The sequence below is a fragment of the Psammomys obesus genome, unplaced genomic scaffold (assembly GCF_907164565.1).
Source record: "Psammomys obesus unplaced genomic scaffold, mPsaObe1.curated_primary_1811, whole genome shotgun sequence".
In the NCBI taxonomy this organism is placed as follows: domain Eukaryota; kingdom Metazoa; phylum Chordata; class Mammalia; order Rodentia; family Muridae; genus Psammomys; species Psammomys obesus.
Genome location: NW_026596034.1, coordinates 21,986,711 through 22,006,574, shown reverse-complemented (window position 1 = coordinate 22,006,574; position 19,864 = coordinate 21,986,711). Strand labels below are relative to the sequence as shown.

The 19,864-nt window shown below is 48.3% G+C and overlaps 1 protein-coding gene and 1 long non-coding RNA gene across 2 annotated transcripts in view; both read right to left on the bottom strand.

Annotated features, from left to right (window-relative positions):
- Ripor1 (RHO family interacting cell polarization regulator 1) overlaps positions 1-3,466 on the bottom strand; it is a 17,305-nt gene extending 13,839 nt beyond the window's left edge. The window contains exon 1 of the mRNA XM_055621531.1: positions 3,387-3,466. The gene's annotated coding sequence lies outside the window, so the exon portion shown is untranslated. The remainder of the gene's footprint in view (positions 1-3,386) is intronic.
- A 5,642-nt stretch (positions 3,467-9,108) lies between these two features.
- On the bottom strand, positions 9,109-12,252 carry LOC129687204 (uncharacterized). The gene is made up of 3 exons (XR_008721746.1): positions 12,092-12,252; positions 10,918-11,089; positions 9,109-9,715 (listed from the first exon to the last, which is right to left on the bottom strand). It is a non-coding gene; the product is annotated as an uncharacterized LOC129687204 (long non-coding RNA).
- Between the last annotated feature and the right edge of the window lie 7,612 nt (positions 12,253-19,864).

Below are 19,864 nucleotides of genomic sequence, written 5' to 3'. Positions count from 1 at the left end.
AAAGAAAGAAAGAAAGAAAGAAAGAAAGAAAGAAAGAAAGAAAGAAAGGGAAAGAAAAGAAAAAGAAAGAAACAAAGAAAAAGAAAAGAAAATTCCAGTCACCAACAATGCCAAAAAAGGAAAAACAAAACCAAACCACATCCCTTTTTGAAGGGATGTTTACTGTATGTCAGGCATTATGCCGAACAAAGATCACTTAATTCCAGCAAGAAACCTGTAGGTAAGTCTTATTAGCCCTGCTTTACAGCTGAGGTCACCTGGCTGTATGTGACCTTGGGCAGGAAGGACACTTAAGCTTTTGGACTTCAGATCTAATGAGGATAATAACCATAACTAGTGCTGGAAGCACGAAGGGAGCGACTTCCATCCGTCGGGAGTGTCTAGGCGATGGAGACACACGTGTGGCACACCCGGGTTAGCTGCTATTACTAATGAATATTAATTTACCCAACATTATACAGTGAGTACATGGCAGGGCCAAGATTCAAGCCTAGGCTTTCTGATCTAAGGCTCTTTAAAAATCTCTCTCTTCAGACTCTTAGGAAAAATCACAGCTACCTGCTGCCCCAAAGAAGAAAGACTTATGCTTCCTTCGCAGGCCCCTACCTTCCTCTCTGGCTTCTGTGACCCCTCCTGCCACACTCAAGGTTCTTAGCATCCGAGCAGCAAAACCCATCCCTCCCATGCACCCTTTCCACTAGTGTGTGTGAGCACTCATGTGCCTGTGTGTTTCTGAATTCGCCTGCACACACATCAGAACTGATTTGGAAGGGCCGGTAAGCGAGGTCAGAATCAGGCAAGCAGTCTACCGCTGAGCTATGTTCCCAGCCCCCTCTTCTCACCACTCTCAGCCTGATTAACTCCTTCTCCCTTTTCTTCTGTCCCCCTAGCTTCTTCTTCCAGGAAGCCTGCCCTGGGTTGGTTCCCCCTTTCTGGCGCCTCTATAGCTTCCTCTCTCTGATCCTCAAGGTCACATAGCTAGTTGTAGTTCTCCAGGGTCTCTCTTCCCACTGGTTTCTCCCCTCTGGGTCCTGAGGCCCACCTGCTTGCCTACTACAGTAATTCCCTGGGCCCTCCACCAACACCTGAGCATCTGGAAGATGCAGGAAAGGGGATTCTGAGTGGGGAAGCTGAGCTGCTACAGGGGTAGGACACAAGTCTGGGTCTACCCTGATTCCCCTACCCGACCTAGGATTCTCCTTCTTCCTCCCCACTTGATTACATCATGGTACCATCTGCATGGGGTGGGGGCTGCCCCCTGGGACAGAAACAGGTTGGAGGTGTTCTGGGAGTTTGCCACTTAACCTCTATACTCAGGAACCAAGACAAGTAACTGTTGGTAAGACCAACCACGACCACCCCACCCCTGCCATTACATGGCCGGCCATGGAGGATGTACATCTGGCCGTTTCTGAGGGAGGCAGGATCTCCCCTGTTGGTGTGGATGGAAGGGCTAACATCCCCATCCTCACCCTACCCGGAGCTAAGGGAGAGGAACTATCTTAGCTGGCGGGTGCTGGCTGCTAAGGCCCTGAAACTCTGTGGTGTGGTCTAGACAAGAGGATGAATCCAGGACCCAAAGATTATGAGGCGTGCAGCGCAACAGAATCTTAACTGCCTGCATGCACCCAGTTTCCATAGACGTCCCCAATAATTGGCGCCTGTATGCCAAGACAGAAAATACGAGCAACAGTACTGTCCATCTATAGCAGTGGTCGTTCACGCTACCCACAGCCTCTCCACTAGTCTCTGGGTCCAGCCCAACTCAGCTGTAGGGCCATAGTAGACTGAGGTAAACAAAAGTTATAAATAACCCAGGCTAAAGGGTGGCTGCAAGGGAGAAGGGGGTCGCGCGCAGAAGCCTGTCCCTGTCTCTATGGCAACTGCCCCAAACCTACTGCTGACGTCATCTGGCAGCCACCAACCAGAACTGGCAATGAAGAGGGGAGGGGGGCATGCAGTGGCCTAAGACCCCCCACCCCACCCCGGAACCGGGTGGAGACTGCTTGGTGGCCTCACTTCCTGCCAGCCTCCTCCCTGGTCAGCTGGTCACATTCCCTGTCCCGCCGCGTTCTGGGAGCTGGACAGCCTCCCCCGGCTAGGTCTGGCTAGGACGCGAGTTCCAGCGGCGGCGGATTGGGAACGCTCTGACTCACCCTCACTCTCCTCGCCTGCTTTTCCACCTAGGCAGAACCTATCTTAATGCCTTGTGTGCTCCCCTCCCCTCCCACTCAAACCCCGGCCCCGGGACTGTTCATCTCGCTCTGCTGCCCACAGGACCCAGGACCGTGTGGGAGGCAGACGACCGAGCCATGCCAGTCCTTGTCCGGCTGTAGTGTTGTGTAGCTCTATTGCCGTTTTCCCCCCTCCCCACCCCCACCGCCAACCCTAAGGAGGTGGATGGTGCAGGGGCAAAGATTCAGACCGAATTCTTCCCCCCGACCTAGCTGTGTGACCTTGAGAATGTTGCTAACCTCTCTGGCTCAGTATGCACATCTACCAGATGGTCATGCACCTCCTCAGAGGCTGCCTGTGAGCTGAACGCTGCAGACTCGAGACGCACGCAGCCACACAGACGGTGGCCGGCGTTATTATCATAACAGGCTGGACACACGAGAGACCCGCCTGCACACACATCAGAACTGATTTGGAAGGGCCGGTAAGCGAGGTCAGACTCAGGCTTCACTCGGGATAGGAGAGCAGAGGGTTCTGAAGTTGACTCAGCCGGGGCTCTAGCCCTGGTGAACAACCCCTTCCCCAAACCAGTTCTACAGGGCGCGCAGTTCTGACTGTTTGCCGAGTCCCCAAAGCAGCTGCCATTTACAGGGACAGGGTCTGGTCACCGACCGCCGCCAGCACGACCTTCTCGTCCTCCGGCTCCGATCTGGGTGGAGAGTGTGGCCTCGGGCAGGCTCAGTCACCTCGGGCCTGGCTCCTAAAGCAGCTTAGGTCGACCAGGGCCGGGAAGACCTGCTCGTTTAGGAGGTCTCCTGCACCCCGTCGCCCCCCTGCAGCGCAGGCTCGGGGAGAAAGCCAATCCCAGGCCCAGAGAGGCGCCTCGGGCTCGTCCTCGGGCCTGCCCACCGCGGAGCCCCGGGGCACGGCCGCCGCGGCCTGGCGGCGGCAGGGAAGGAGGCGGCGGCGGGCGCGGCAGAGCCGGAGGCGGCGGCTTTTGTAGGGCAAAGCTGCGTTCTCCGCGCCCGGGGTGGGGGTGGGAGCGTGGGGAGGAAAGACGCCGCGCGATCCAGGTCGCGGGAACGGGGTGAGGCGGGACCGGGTCTCGGGTCCCGGAGCCGCTGGGCGCCGCGGGTGCGGGAGGCGCGGGCTCCACCGCCCACCCCACCCCCCTCCCGGCCGTGGCCTTCGGAAAGGACGCGGACACTCACATGGCTGCGCTGGGCTGCGGGGACCTCGCGCTGTCGGTGCTCTCGGCGTTGCCTGGCCTGCTAGCGCCGCAGCTGCTGCTGTCGCGGCGGCCGGCGCCTGCCCCTCCCTCCGCCCCGCCGCCCCGCCCCGCTGGGCCCCCCCTCCAGCGCTACCCCCCACCCACGAGCTCCCGCACCCCCAAGCGGCGCCCACAGCTTGCTCCGCTTTCCGGGTAACCGGGCAGAGTGGTCTGCCTACCGTGTCAACCAGCTTGCGGGAGGGGAGACCATGGGGAAGGAAGGTGTCTAAGGGACCCGGGCGGCTTCCTGGGAACCGCGTGCAGGCCTTAAAACTAGAGTAGGGGGCGCTAGGGAACCCCTCCTACTTGCCTCTTACCCAGATCTCTGGAGCTCTAGAGACCTCAGGCCCCCTTCCTGTTCACCATAAGCAGCTGACACTGAAAGTTGGGGTGGTTGGAGAAAATGGTTAGGGTCTGGAAAGGTTTTCGGAGGCCGAAAACCTAACATCCCACACTTTCAGGGTTGAAGCTCTGTCCCTCAACCCTCCCCACCTTTTCAGTCAGCCTCCCGCTATAGGGTGAGACAACCTTTTCTGATATTGTCTGGCTAACAAATCAAGGCTCATAGCCAGGCCATGCATGCGTTCACCACTCTCTGGGTAATGTTTTCTGGAAAGTTACAGATTTTGCTACCGGGATATAAGTGGCCTTATATACTTGGTTTGCATGCTAGGAGCACACATTGGACATGGGACCAAAGCCAAGGAATGGGTTACGGTGGGCTAGACAGCTGGCCTGACCGACCCCCAGTAGGGTCAACAGCCTGACTCCAATCCCCTACCCCTCCCATTAATCAGATGCTACTAGCTCTTCCCAACCCTGCGTCCCTGAGCCTCTGCCCCTTGGCTTCCCCGTCTCCTGACTCCTACAGCACCTCATCTTTTGAGGTAGGTCAGGCATATCCAGGAATGGTTTGATTAAATATTTAGAGGTCCCTGGATTTCTGACCCTGATCTTGAGGGCTGGCCTCAACAACCCAGTAAGGTACGGCTCTTGGGGTACCAACACCTTCATCTTTCAGGGATCTTACCTGAGACACCCTCAGCTTCTCTCAGCTTTCCATCTTTCTCACCCTCCAGGCTTTCCCCCAGAACTCTTGCTTGTTCCAGAACCCTGGATGCCCTTGTGAATGCCCCCACCCCCTTCTCAGTTCTTGTTTTGTTGTTTTGTTTTGTTTTGTTTTAGACACAGCCTCATTATGTAGTCCCAGATGCTCTGTAGCCCAGAGCTGGTCTCAAACTCACAGAGATCCTTCTGCTTCTGCCTCCCAAGTGCTGGGATTAACCAGTCCTTTTTTGCTTGAGACAGGGTTTCACCAAATTGACCTTGAACCTGCAACCCACCGCACCAGGCTTTTCGAGTTCCAGGGATCAAAACTCTTTTTTTTTTCTTTTTAATGTGCATTGGTGTTTGGGCTGCATGTATATCTGTGTGAGGGTGTCAGAGCCCCTGGAACTGGAGCTACAATTGCCCTGTGGGTGCTAGGAATTGAACCCAGGACCTCTGGAAAAGCAGCCAGTGCTCTTAACCGATGAGCCATCTCTCCAGGACCTCTCCCCAATTCTTATGATTATCTAACTAAGTACTTTGTCCTTAACCTTATAAGACACCATTTCTGCCCAAGCACTCATTCGTAGCCAGAGCCCAAGCTCTCAATGCTGGCATCTCTAAGCCTCTGTCTAACTCTGAGATCGCCTCTTCAATAAGACATTCTTCAAGTACCTTCTCTGAAGGAGGCCTCCCCTCTTTTTACTGCCAAGCTTCTGACCAACTCCTTTCATACCTTGCATCAGGACCAGGTAGCAAGCAAGCCATGTGCTCGTAGAGGCCCTGTGTGTGAAATTAAGGACTGTTGTCTCTGAGCATTTTAGGGCAGAGATCATCATTGTCCTGGCTCATAGTGGGAGTTGAAAAACTATTTATTGGATGAGTAAGTGAATGAGCGAGTATTGGTATCTGCTCTGCCATCCCTCCCTCCCATCCCTTCTTGTCTTTTTTTTTCTTTCTTTCTTTCCTTCTAGCTTTCTTTTGTCTCTTCTGGGAATCAGATCCAGGACTTTCTATATGCTAGGCAAGTGCTTGTCTATGGGGCTACTTTGTCTTTGGGTCACTGAGACAGGGTCTTGTTATATGCCTAGGCTAGTCTTTGGTTTGGTTTGGTTTTTCAAGTCAGGGTTTCCTTATGTGGCCTCGGTTGTCCTGGACCCACTTTAGACCAAGCTGCCCAGGAACTCACAGTGATCTATCTGCCTCTGCCTCTCAAGTGCTAGGATTAAAGGTGTGCATCATCTCTCCTGGCTCAGTAGTGCACACCTTTAATCCTAGCATTTAAGAGGCAAAGGCAGGTGGAGCTCTGTGAGTTCTGTTCGGGCCTGGTATACATATCAGGTTCCAGGCCAGCCAAGGCTACATTGTGAAAACTTTTCTCTAAATAAATAAAACTCAGCAAAAAAATTATTTTTTATTTTATGTGTATAAATAATGTTTTTCGTGCATGATGACCTGGGAGGCCAGAAGAAGGTGTCAGATCCCCTGGAATTGGAATTCAAGTAGTTGTGAGCTGCTGTGTGGATGCTGAGTCCTCTGCAAGGGTACCAGATGTTCTTAATTCTCAAGCAATCTCTCCAGCTTCCCATCTCCCCATTTTTAATGGATGATTCAGTTGCTCTTTATAATCAGCCCCTCTGTCCTGTGTCTCTCTGTCCATTGTCACCGCTCCTATGTTGACGTAGGCTACTATTTTTTTCTGCTACCCTCAGTCTACTTTTGCCACCAAAAATTAATTTCATTCATCAACCCAAGAAATCTTTTAAATCTTTAATTCAGGCATAGGTTCTCCTACTTAAGAGCTTTCAATGGGTCTTCCTTGCGGTCTAGACTGTGAAAACCTTAGAGAGCTCTCTCCTTCGCACCTACTGCGCGCCACGTCTGTATTACCTCTGCTTCTACCATACCAGCTTGCTTCTAGTTCCCACCCTCTGACTTCTGACCATTCTCCCAACCTGTCTTCTATTTAGCATGCTGTATCCTCACCCCATCCTCTTAAAAAACAAACCCAATGCCACCCTTATCTGTGCCCTCTGAGTTCACCTGGCCCTCCCCCCTTCCCAGGAGGCACTGAAGGAAGGGGAGCATTGAGGGCCACCGAATGCTAGAGAACTGTCAGGCCTCTCTCCAGCCACTGGCAAGCAGGCCTTGGAAGGTTACAGCAGAACTTTACACCACATAGGAGGCACCTGAGGCTAAGAGAAGGCCACAATTTTCCAGGTCATGTGGTTAGAAAGGGCTAGGTCTAAGTTCCAAATTGGCTCCCTGAGTCATGGCCAGTTTCACTCTTCCTGATTCAGGCATCAGTCTCTGAGCACATCTTCTGCCAGGCACTGGCCTTCAAGCTGAAGCTTAGCAAGGAAACATTCGCACTTCTAACCTGGAAGAGTTCACATTCTTGGAGGGGTAGACTCAGGCCTGAGAATAATCCCTTTAGTGGAATTGAGGGTGGTAAGGGCCCTTATGCATGGTGCTACCTGCTCTATTGGGAAATTATACATTCAAGGTGAAACAAAACCAAGAAAAGCAGAGGCTTCTCTTGTCTTCCCCCAGAAGCCCCCACAGGATACAGCTCTTAGAGAACACCCCCCCCCCCACACACACACACACACTGTGCTTTGGCAATGTCATTCATTTGCTGGCCAGATATTTACCAAGATTTCAGCAAACACCCAAGAACCTAACCATCCACCCATCTTTCAGGGACCAGAGTCAAGGTCACCACCATCCTTGTTCCTGAAAGTTCACAATCAGAACAGGTTCTGTTCTGATTTCAGTTTTTTCACTTCCTGTGTCACCAAAACAAAGACTGTGTATGTGTGAGATTGTGTGCACGTGTGTATATGTGTGAATGTGTGTGTATGCATGTGAGTGTGCATTGTGTATGTATAAGTGTGTATGTGTGTATAGGTTGTTAGGAAAGGGCCCTTAGTGTGACATATTGCCAGAGATTCCTTGGCAAATAGAGAGCAGGTCTCTGAGGCTCATGTGAGGTAGATGGCAGCAGGGTTCAAGGCAAGAGAAGAGATGCAATCTTTTTTGCCAGAGGAGAACAAAAGCCCAATGTGGCTAGAGAATTATGCATGCCATGGTGAAGGAGCCCTAGGAACTGAGTGAAGAGCAAGACTTTATCCTTAGAGTAATGCCAGCCTTGGCTTTAAGCTGGCGGATTCTAGAGTCATATCATGTATGTGGGGTTTGTTTTTGTTTTTGTCTTTGTCTCTTATACCTACTATCCAGATCCATTCATAAACTGAGTTAGAGCTGGAGGGATGGCTCTGTGGTTAAGGACAAATGCTGCTCTTTCAGACGACCCAAGTTTATTCTCAGCACCCACACCGCAAGATTCACAATAATCTATAACTCCAGTCCCAGGGCCCTCTTCTGGATTCTACAGGTACCTGCACACACCTGCACATTCCCACTTATGCGCACACACACGCACGCACGCACACAACTTAGAACAAAACACTAATATGAAAAATAAAAACGAACTATTCTGTTATAACATATGTGCTACACTTGTTTATCATCTATCCGTTTCTCTATAGTTAAGGGTTTGTCGTCTTTTTGTTTGTATGTATGTATTTCCCAATTTTCTGTGATGAGTCATGTCAGTGCGACATCTAGTGAAGGATGAAACATGTCAGCAGAGTGCTCTACTAAAGACTTCAGCATATGGTGGTGATACAAGGAGGCTCAAAAGGATGACGTGTGGGGCTGTTATGCCCTTACCCACATTCACTCATCCTTTGGATCCTTCCAGTCCCAACCTAGATCTTACTTTGGAGGGGGAGGTTGGTTTTTTCAAGACAAGGCTTCTCTGTGTAACTCTGGCTGTCCTGGAACTCACTCTGTAGACCAGGCTAAACTCAAACTCACAGAGGTTAGCCTGCCTCTGCCTCTGGAGTGCTGGGATTAAAGGTGTTTGCCACCACCGCCTGGCATTAGATCGAAATTCTTATCATGTAAGTCAAAGGTCATGGGCCAAGGATGCTCCCCATGTTCAAGTTCAAGTTTTGCCATTTCTACCTGTGGTTCTTGGAGCAACTTCTTCCTGGTGCTTTGGTGGTACCTATCCATTTACTCATTAAAATTGCAAAATGAGGGCTGGGCATGTAGCTCATTCGTAGAGCACTTGTCAAGCAGGTACAAGGTCCTGTGCAAGGTTCCATCCCTGCACCATTAAAATAATGTAATTGAATGGGACATGGTAGTACACACCTTTTAGCCCAGCACTTGGGAATCAGAGTCTCTGTGAGTTCAAGGCCAGTCTGGTCTACAGAGTGAGTCTCAGGATAGATAAAGCAACAGATAAATAAATGTAATTTGAAGAGGCACACTGTCTCATTAAAAAGCAACATAAAAACAATGAGATACTTTTTTTCCCCTTCAAGTTGGCCATGCTGGGCATGATGTATGAGTGGACACTCTGATAGGAAGGAGGAATTGGCTGGAGGGTTTCAGAGTAATGTTGTCAGTATTATCAGAATATCAAGTATAAGCTTTATTTCCCCTCTCCCTGTTAACCCCCAATAAAACAGTTGTTCAAGCAAGAAAAACCTGTGTCTGAAACGCTGGTTACTCATTTATTTAATCAAACCTGAATAGATGACATAGTGCATCCGTGAGGGGATGCTGAAAAAGAGCTTGAATGCCTGTAGCTCGTGGGCACTCTGTAGCCAGTGGAAGGGAAGGTCAGAAGAGAGTGAGAATTATGTAGTTTTGAATATGTTGAGAGTTTCAGGTTCCTCCACACAACAAGCACAGTGGGGAGGAGAAAGCTCCAGAGCAGCCCATATCTGCATCCATCGCCCATGAGAGCTGCCCACACCTCCCTATGGCAGCAGAGCATCACGTCCTAGAGCTATAATTTCTCTTGATGTGAACTTTCCTCTTAGTATTTACTTAGACCATGAAAGGTTTCAGTAAACTTGGCACTGTTTCGAAAAGCAACATGGCCATTGCTTATTTGGACAGCTCTAGGCTGGCTTCCGCACTAGGTGTAAGTTTCTTCTGGGCTGGGCAAGCAGGCTGACTTCCCTGGGAACTCACCCAGCACACCCAGCTTTGTCTCTGTTGTGGTCCTCCTTGATCCAGTTTCAAGCCTCCAGGGGGAGCAGTGAGCAGGGCCCTGCTGGTTTGGTATGGGTAAGGGGTGGGGTGACCGTGTCTCTCTGGAGTTGGGTTGGGCCTCCTTCCTTCCTTCCTGACTCCTTTCTCCTAAGGGACAAGTGGGAGGAATGTTCTTGCCTCTCCCAGGTCATGGGATGAGCTGTTCCCCTAGGATGCTTTTAGACCAGGCCTTTTAGTAAAGGCTAGGGAGTGTGGTGCAGTTGTTTCTGTGGGGACCCTACTGTTCGAACCTTCTGACAGAGACATGATGGGGAGGGCTTGGCAAAGGTGGGAAGTGTCCTAGACACTGGGCCTCTGGACCATGACTTCACAGTGAGGATTCCCAGAGTGACCCCCTGCCCTGTCAGGTCCAAGCCAAAAGAGAGAGTTGACCTTTGGTGCCACCATGTGGGAAGTATCCACAGTGCAGTCACCAGCATCCACACCATGAGTGCCCCATCAACCGAATCCTGTCTCCAAGTGACCCCACCCTTAGCTATCTATCCTTTCTTTTTTCTTTTTTTAAAGATTCATTTATTTATTTATTATTTATACAGTACTCTTCCTGCATGTAGGCCTACACACCAGAAGGGCGCTCCAGGTCTCTTTACAGATGGTTATGAGCCACCATGTTTTTGCTGGGAATTGAACTCAGGACCTTTGGAAGAACAGCCAGCGCTCTTAACCTCTGAGACATCTCTCCAGCCCCCTTAGCTATCTGTTCTAAACCTCTGCCTGGTTCTAGTGTTGTCCTTGAGCTAACACAGTCTTCATAGGATGGATTGTCCATAGGTTGGACCCTGCCCCTCCTCACTTTCTTACTGGTTCCTCATCTCTGACCAGTTCCCCCCTAGGAGGGCCTAAGTCCTGCCAGACTGAGCTTCAGGGTCTCTGAGTGCACACAGCTCCCCCCTTCACCCCACCCCAATCTCCCTGTCAGTATAGGATGGTCTGTTCATCTGAGTGCTTTTTCTGCTTTCTTTTACCTGACTCACACCTGCTTACCTGTTAGGTCGCAGCTGGGATGCCAGTGCCTTTCAGATAGTTCCTATGGACTCCATGCTTGGTCATCTTTTCTTTGCCCTAAAGAGGCCCTAAATTTGTTTCCTCTATCACTACCCTGATCTGCCTGTTCTTACATAGAGTACCCTACTCCAAGGTCATATGTAGGATGAGCCACCTACTCTCCAATTTCCTATGCCTACAAGACCCAGATACCAAAAACCATTGAATCCTAGGGATAGGAAGGCCATGATTGCTGGTCATCACAATCAACCGGTGGCCAAGCTGAGCTGAAACCTAAGACTTACCTTCTTCTGCTGGGCTTCTTTGCTCCCCAAGAGGCCATTGTGAGCTGAGTTAGGATCCCGGAAGGTCTGACAAGACTTGATGGGAAGAGAATTGTTCTAGCTGCTCTTTTCCTTCGGAAACAGCTGCCATCAGCTCAGGCTCATTAGATCCCAGTGAACCGTTCTAGGACACCTAGGGAGTTGGTATACAGTGACCACAGGTCAACAGATCTGATGAGATCTTAGTGAGACTCCCTTCGCCTTCAGGGCTATGCAGTGGGAGTGCTGGCCACACGTCATTCAGGGAGGGCCTGGATTCCTAAAGGATGCTGGTGGCAGCAGTTATGGTCCCCAGCTTAATTATTTCTAATGTCATACAGAAGAGAATGTGCTGAGTGGGACCTCCCCCACTCAGCCTTGGCCTGGAAGGGCAGTGATCTCCCCAAACCTATTCTCCCCACTACTGAACTATAGTCTGAGGTCACTTTGGTATTCCCTCTGGCCTCTGACCCATCACTGTGTTCCAGTACCACAGAAGCGCTCCTCTGAGAATGCATGGTTCCACCTGAGTGTTTTGTTTTGTTTTGTTTTTTTCCCTGAGATAGGGGTTCTCTGTGTAGCCTTGGCTGTCCTAGAACTTGCTTTGTAGACCAGGCTGGCCTTAAGCTCAGAGATCCACCTGCCTCTGCCTCCCGAGTGCTGAGTATGTGCCCCCATGCTCGGCTCTACCTTGGCTTTTTGATACTGCTGTGTCCTCTGCCTGCCCCTTGGTGGACCCTGTTCCCTTGCTCAGTAAACAGAACAAAAATGCTCTGTTAGTGAACAACAACTACAAAATGCCAAAGAGGATAAATGCCTCCTGGGACCTAGGAAGGGTCCCTTCTGCCTTAAATTTATGAAGCAAACAACCAAAAAAAAAAAAAAAAGAATAGAAAGGATCCATCCAGTTTTTTTTTCTTGTGCTTCTGCACCCCCACCCCCCGCAAACTGCCTTCCTTGAAGTTAATTAAAACAGCCACCCAAATCCCCACAGTTTCGCACCAGCCCTCCCTGAGTCCCCCACTCCCACCCCAACCCTGCAAACCTTCCTCCCTGGCAGTAATACAAGTGTGGTGACATGCTCAGTGGATTCCTGCTGGGTTGTGAGTAGCTAGAAGCTTGAGGGCGCCGAGATATTTTCTCACTCTCTCCTTACCTTGCCTAGATAGTGCCATCGTGGTTACTTGTTCCGGATTGCCCAGACGTACAAAGTCCTCTGAGCTGCCAGGATTCACATGCTTTCTCTAGTCTTCCTCGCCACTGTTTTTCTCTGAGTTTCCAGTGGCTCGACAGCTTCACACTAAAATGGAAAACTTTCCCTGAGATCCCTCCTTGCTTACTTCCTGGAATCTGCTTTCCATCTCCCTTGGCCTATAAAGCTGGTGACTCATTTACCCAGCCAGCAGCGCCTTCTCCACTGGGATTTCTCACAGGAAATCTGAGAGCAGCCCAGGCACCACTGTTTTCGATCTGCCCACTCTTGGCCCTGGATTTTCTTATCTAAAAATCCTGATTTGTTCTATCATAAGAGGCAGTGGAATTGTTAGCTTTTCCCTAGATTTGGGCCTATTATCCCCAATAGCCCAGACTGGAGTATTGCAAAACTTCCACGGCCCTCCTAACTTCCAAGTCCTGCACAATCACAGAATCATTTCTGTTGCTGTTTCTGTAGGAGAGTCTCTGGATTGCCCTGGAAATCTAGAAAACTATAGGATTATTTCTAATATTTTCAAAAAGTCAACTTATCTTTCCTAGGCAGCCATCATACACACACACACACACACAGGCACACAGGTACATAAACACACACATGCACATGTACACACATATAAATGCACCACATACACTGACACAAACACACACACATACACTCACAGGCATACACAAACATGCTTTGAGAGAATTCATGACAGTTGGGTGAGGAGTAGGGAGGGATTTTGATAGAATTGACAGATGGGGTTCAAATCTAAATGGAATGTGCAACATCTCAGCAAGTGATCAAGAGGCTGGGGGAAGGTTTGTGTTGAATTCCTGAGGGTTGTCAAAGGCCCCAGTAGACTTTTTCAAATGCTTTGTTGTTGTTGTTTTCTGCTATGTAATCCGAGCTGGCACTATACTGCCCAGGACAGTCCTGAATTCTCAGCAATTTCTATCTCAGCCTCCCAAGTGCTGAAATTGAAATTGTGTGCTCCACGCCCAGCTAAAAATAGGTTTTACAAATATACTGGTATCAGCAGGGTATCAAAGCAGATGCTGAGACTCATGGACAAACTTTGGGCAGAGTGCAGGGAATCTTATGAAAGAAGGGGGAAATGAAAGACCTGGAGGGGACAGGAACTCCACAAGGAGAGCAACAGCACCAAAATATCTGAGCACAGGAGTCTTTTCTGAGACTGATACTCCAACCAAGAACCATTCATGGAGATAACCTGGAATCCCTGCACAGATGTAGCCCATGGCAGATCAGTATCCAAGTGGGATCCCTAGTAAGGGGAACAGGGGCTGTCTCTGACATGAACTCAGTGGCTGGCTCTTTGATCACTTCCCCCTGAGGGGGGAGCAGCCTTACCACACAGAGGAAGACAATGCAGCCAGTCCTGATGAGACTTGATAAGCTGGGGTCAGATGGATGGGGAGGAGGACCTCCCTATCAGTGGACTTGGGGAGGGACATGGGGGGAGAAGAGCGAGGAAGGGTGGGTTGAGAAGGGATGAGGGAGGGGGCTACAGCTGGGATACAAAGTGAATAAATTATAATTAATAAAAAATAAATTAATTGGGGGCTGAAGAGATGGCTTAGTGGTTAAGAGCACTGATTGCTTTTCCAGAGGACCCGAGTTCAATTATCTGCACCCACATGGCAGCTCACAACTGTCTGTAACTCCTGTTCCAGGGGATCTGACATCCTCACATAGATATACATGCAGTCAAACACTAAATAAAACAAATAAACTTTAAAAAATAAATTACTTTAAAAAAACAAATATACTGGTGAAAGAAGGCAGAGTGATGAATGTGGGTAATGAATTAAGCATGCTTAAATGAAGCTGGAAAAGCAACTTTGGAGTTCACTTTTAATCTTCATCATTAATGACACTAAGTAACAATTGTCAGTTTCCTCTAGAACTAAGGAGGAACCCTAGACCACTGAATTACATCTCCAGCTCTGTTTCTATTTTGAGACAAGTTCTTACTAAGTCACTCAAGTAGGCCTTGAACTTTTTTTTTTTTTTTTTGAGACAGGTTTTTTTCTGTGTAGCCCTGGCTGTCCTGGAACTCACTTCGTAGATTAAGGCTGGTCTCAAACTCGGAGATCTACCTGCTTCTGCCTCCCAGGTGCTGGGATTAAAGGCGTGTGCCATCACCACACGCTCAAGTAAAAGCCTTGAGCTTTTACTCCCTCTGCCCCAGCCTCCAAGTAGCTGAGATGATAAGCTCACATCACCGCACTTGGCAATACTTTCAACATGTTCCAGACAGAGCCATCGCTCCGTCTCATTCACCCGCATGGATGGAGTCAGAATCAAGCCAGACAGGGGAGGCTGAAGCAAGAAAATTACTGTTTGAGGGTCAGCCTGGGCTACATAGTGAGTAGCTATGGCCTACTAGCTATACATCAAGATCCTGTCTCAAACAAAAATCCCCAAAACAATGACAATGGAGTTGTCAGAATCACTTATGCTAAACCCTAACAAAATGGGGAAAGGAGAATAGGTAAGAGTTCTCATTTACACAGGTACTTGATAAAAACTATTATAATGACCTCCTAAAAAAATCTTCACAACCTTACACAAAAGTAAACACACACACACACACTTTTATAAAGACACTTACCTTGCAACTGCCTTTGACAGAAACCAGCTATTTGATGATCTTTGTAGCCAACTGTAATTGTTTCAAAACCACTTGTGATACTTTACTTCACCTTTACAAATCTTTGTCCTTCCTTGCCTCTTTGGGTGTGACTATGACTCATTGTATGCATAGTCAGTCTGGATTATAATTTCCCCAATTATTCTTTTGCTGTTGTTTTGTTTTCTTTGAGACAGGGGCTCTCGATGTAGTTCCAGCTGCCTTGGAACTCCCTATTTATGCCAGACTGGTCTCAAACTCACAGAGATCCACCTGACCCTCCTTTCTGAGTGCTGGGATCAGAGGCATGCACCACCATGCCCAGTCTTACCCTGCTTATTTTTAAGTGTATTCATTTCTTTGGAGATCTACTTTCTGGATATTTTAAATTGACACATTTACTCTGCCTTGATCTTGAAACATTTTAGCCAGGATACAATTTGTGGGACTTAATGGGAAAAGTAAATGCAGAATGCCTCATTCAATAGATTATGAATTTCAAGATAACAACAGCCATGCATGAAACTGATCATGGGACCCTTTGGAGTATGGAGCCCATGCAATTACATAGTTACTAAATGATATTGAGACACTAATTGATCTTTGATACACACTTGGATATGGAATTGTACAATCTGTCCACATGGAAACTAATTAGGTACACATCCAGTAAGTAATGTGACTGCTGGTGATCTCTCTCTCTCTCTCTCTCTCTCTCTCTGTGTGTGTGTGTGTGTGTGTGTGTGTGTGTGTGTGTAAGAAATGTTACGGGGTCTGTGCCTGGGTGCTTCTGACTGGTGTTTACCAACCCTAGACGGATCTCTATTATCACAATTAAGTCCATCTCTGAGAAGCAGAGCTACACATATGGCCTGAAGTAATTTAGCATAGAAGGTTTTTGTTTTTTTTTTTAATTTTTGTTTTTGTTGGTTGTTGTTTTCTGGAATCTGATGGGGAGCCCAGAGACGACAGAGAGGGGCGAGGGTGGAGGTAAAGGAGAAGGGGGTGGATGAAAAACATAAAATAAAAGGAGGCTGATGGGAATTCTCTCCATTGAGATTTTGGTTTTCCACATTTTTTTCCTTCCTCCTGGGTTTCAGCACCAGATGAATGAATGAATGAATGAATGAACGAACGAACGAATGAATGAATGAATAGAAATAACAGGAAGACATGACTCCTCCTAAGGGGTTAAAGTTTTTATTATAGGGAAGAGGGAGAGCACAGGCAGAGGCATCTGGAAGAGACCAGACTGAACATGCCTAGCAGGCTGAACTGGGTCATGTGACAGAAGAGGAAGAGAAAGGAACCTGGGGCCAACAGGCCAGAGGCTAGCCAGGAGACCAAGAAGGCAAGAGACCAGCATAGCCAAAATGGCTGGGTTATATAAGGAGGAGAAGCTGGGTGAAGAGCAGTAAAGCTCAGGGGCTAGAAAGGTTGAGGGTAGGGGCGGGGTGTGGCAGCCAGGAAGTCTCCCTAACAGGTACTGGTGATTCTGAGAGAGGCTGGCAGAAGGCATCTGCTTTAATATGTTAATAGGCACCTCAGTTAGCCAGTTTGTCCTAGGTCTGAGTCTGAGACCTAATATACTCTTTGCACGCCTCTCTCTGTGTGTGTGTGTGTGTGTGTGTGTGTGTAACTGTAAACAGAGAGCATGTGACAGGGGCTGCTGCGTTCAAGAATGAAAGTGGAGGTAAACATGTAGCCACAAGGGGGCATGTATTTACTTTTAATAAAAAATTAAAACACAGGAAAAGCCTGGTTGTTACATACCTAGCATATACAAAATATCATTAACTTCACTGTGAAAGCAATGTGGCACTGAGGATATAACACAGTGATAGAACATTGCCCAACATGTCTGAGGCCCTCAGCACTACGAAGAAGGAGAAGGAGGAAAAGGAGAAAGAAGAATCAGGAGTGGTGGCATATGCCTGTAATCACGGCACTTAGGAAGTGGAATTAGGAAAGTTAGGAGTTCAAGGTCATCCTTAGCTATAAAGCAATTTTTTCAGTGCCAGTCTGGGTTACTCTGTCTCATAAAAACAAAAAGGCAATGTGAGCCAGTTGATGGTGCACACCTTTAATCCCAGTGCTCAGAGAGGCAGAGGCAGGTGAATCTCTTTGAGTTGGAGGCCAGCCTGGTCTACAAAGGAGTCCAGGACAGCCAAGGCTACACAGTAAAATCATGTCTCAAAAACAAAACAGCATGTGCTCTTAACCACTGACATCCTCTGGCTTCAATTCAATTTATGAAAAGGATCTGGATAGTAAGTATAAAAAGTTTACTATACATTTTTTTGTTTTGTTTTTTCAAGACAGGGTTTCTCGGTAGCCTTGCCTGAAACTTAATCTGTGGACCAGGCTGGCCTGGAAGTGACAGAGATCCACGTGCCTTTTGCCTCCCTCGTGCTGCAAAGCTTTTTACTGTGAAATTTTGACTGTGTGTGTTTTTGTTTTGTTTCGTTTGTAAGTTTTTTTCAGGCAGAGTCTCACTATGTAGCCGTGGCTGGCCTGAACTGAAGCTCACTGTGTAGATCAGGCTGGCCTCAAACTCATGGAGACCCACTTGCCTCTGCCTCCCGAGTGCCTGAATTACAGGTGTGTGCCACCACTGCCTGCTATCACACGCAGTTTTTCAGAGCTTGGGGTTGGACCAGGGCTCAGCGCATGCGACACAAGCACCCCACTAACTGAGCCACACCCCAGGGTTTGCCCCCCAGCCACTCTGTTAGCACAGTCAAACCCCAAACTCACCATCATTTTATCTCATCCTGTTTCGCGCTGAGATGACAGTCACACAGCATTACAACCAGCTTCTAGGATTTGTGGTTGTTGTTATATCACTACATAAAAATTTAAACACATAGTCAAGCTGGGTGCAATGACACATATTTTTAATATTTTAAAAGATGTTTGTTTACCATGTCTACAGTGTTCTGCCTGCATGTACACCTGCATGACAGAAGAGAGCACCAGATCTCATTACAGATGGTTGTGAGCCACCATGTGTTTGTTGGGAATTGAACTCAGGACCTTTGGAAGAGCAGCCAGTGCTCTTAACATCTGAGCCATCTCTCTAGCTCCAATGACACATCTTTTTAATCCTAGTACTCAAGACTCTGTCTCAGAACCAAACCAAAAGAAAAGAACTGAGTACAGTAGTGGATGCTAATAACCCAGTACTCCGAGGATGGAGGCGGAGGGATTGTTGCAGGTTTAAGGCCTCTTGGTCTACATGTTGAATTCTAGGCCACTCACGATGACATAGCAATAAATAAATAGATTTTCATTAACTGAGTGTGTTTGTGTGTGCTTGTAGCCTCAGGTACTGAAGAGACTCAGGCTGGAGAGTGGCTGCAGTCCAGGATCTCTCTCTCTCTCTCTTTTTTAAAGCAGGGTCTTTTTATGAGATCCTGGCTATCCTAGAGCTCATTATGTAGACCAGGTTGCCCTTGGATATAACAGAAATCTTCCTGCCTCCTTCTCCCGAGCTCTGGGACTTAATGTGTGTGTCTCAATACCCAGCCTCCCTCCAGGATTCCAAGACACATATATGGCACTCATATGCCAGCAAAACACTCATTTACATATAAAAATCTAAAAAAAGTTAGGATAATTAATCATATTAGATTAACATCTGTCTTCTGTGTTGTGATTATGGAGTGCTAGACCAAGAAATACTCCTTAAACATTTCTCCACGGTCTTTCACTCCGTTTAAATTACTTTGCACAGTTCAGCAAAACCCTCCCTTGGGGATACTATCCTTGGAAAGATACTCTACCAAGGCCAGAGGAAATCAGCTGAGCTACAACTTGGAGGGCCAAGGTCTGCACACCCACACTCCAAGAACCTGCTCTTCTTCATGCAAGCACATCCTCCTCTACTTCTGGCATGATCAGGAGGCAGAACAGTGTGCAGAAGTCTGAATACATTGTAACTGAATCCTGGGCTGGGGACATGCTACCCAAGTGTGATCTCACTGAGATAGAGGACCAATCCTTTTATTGTATTTTGAGATCAAGTATCACTCACTTGTCTAGGCTGCCCTGGAACTGTCCATCTTCCTGCCTTAGCTGCTGCTTCTTCTTTTTTTTTTTTTTTTTAAGTTTTATTTATTTATTCAATGTTCTGTATGCATTTAGACCTTCACACCAGAAGAGGGCACCAGATCTCATTATAGGTGGTTGTGAGCCACCCTGTGTTTGCTGGGAATTGAACTCAGGACCTTCGGAAGAACAGCCAGTTCTCTTAACCGCTGAGCCATCTCTCCAGCCCCCTGGCTTAGCTTCTTAATCGCTGGGATTATAAGCATGTGTCACCATATCTGGTTTTGAGACAATGTCTTGCTATGTTGCCTAGACTGTGGTCTTAAAATCCTAGGTTCAACCAATTCTCTTCCTCAGTCTCCCGAACAATAGGGCACACACCACCACAACCAGTAAATTTTCTTACATCTATATATGTGTATATATATTTAGTGTGTGTGTGTGTGTGTGTGTGTGTGTGTGTGTGTGTGTGCAGTTATGCATGTGTGATGGCATATGTGTGGGGCTCAGAGAACAGCTTGTGGGGGCCACTTCTCTCCTTCCACCATGTGAATTCTTGGGGCTCAGATCAGGCTTGATGGCAGGTGGCTTCCCCCGTTCCCACCCTTTCCCCAGCCACCTCACAGACCCCTGGTTTGTTTTGAGAGACTGTCTTGCTATGTAGTCTTGACTGGCCTAGAATTCACTGTGGCTCAGATGGCCTTGAACTTGCAGACACCCCGCTGCCTTGCCTCCCGAGTCCTGGGATTACAGGCATGCACCGCCATGTTTCTGCCGTGCTGAGGACTGAATTCACTGATCTCCGGGGGTTTTCTTTTTATACTGGGATGGGTCTGGTGACTAGAAGGGAAGGCAAGGCCGAAAGCAATAAAAGCAAGCCTTATCCTCCATGGAAGATGATGTGTAGCTTTGTATCAGGAGGGTCCCTGTGTCACCGCACGGGTCGAAGTTAACACAGAGGACAGAATTCCCACACGAGACTCAGAGTTCAGAACTCCCTGGGTTCAGGCTTTCCATGTGTATCTACC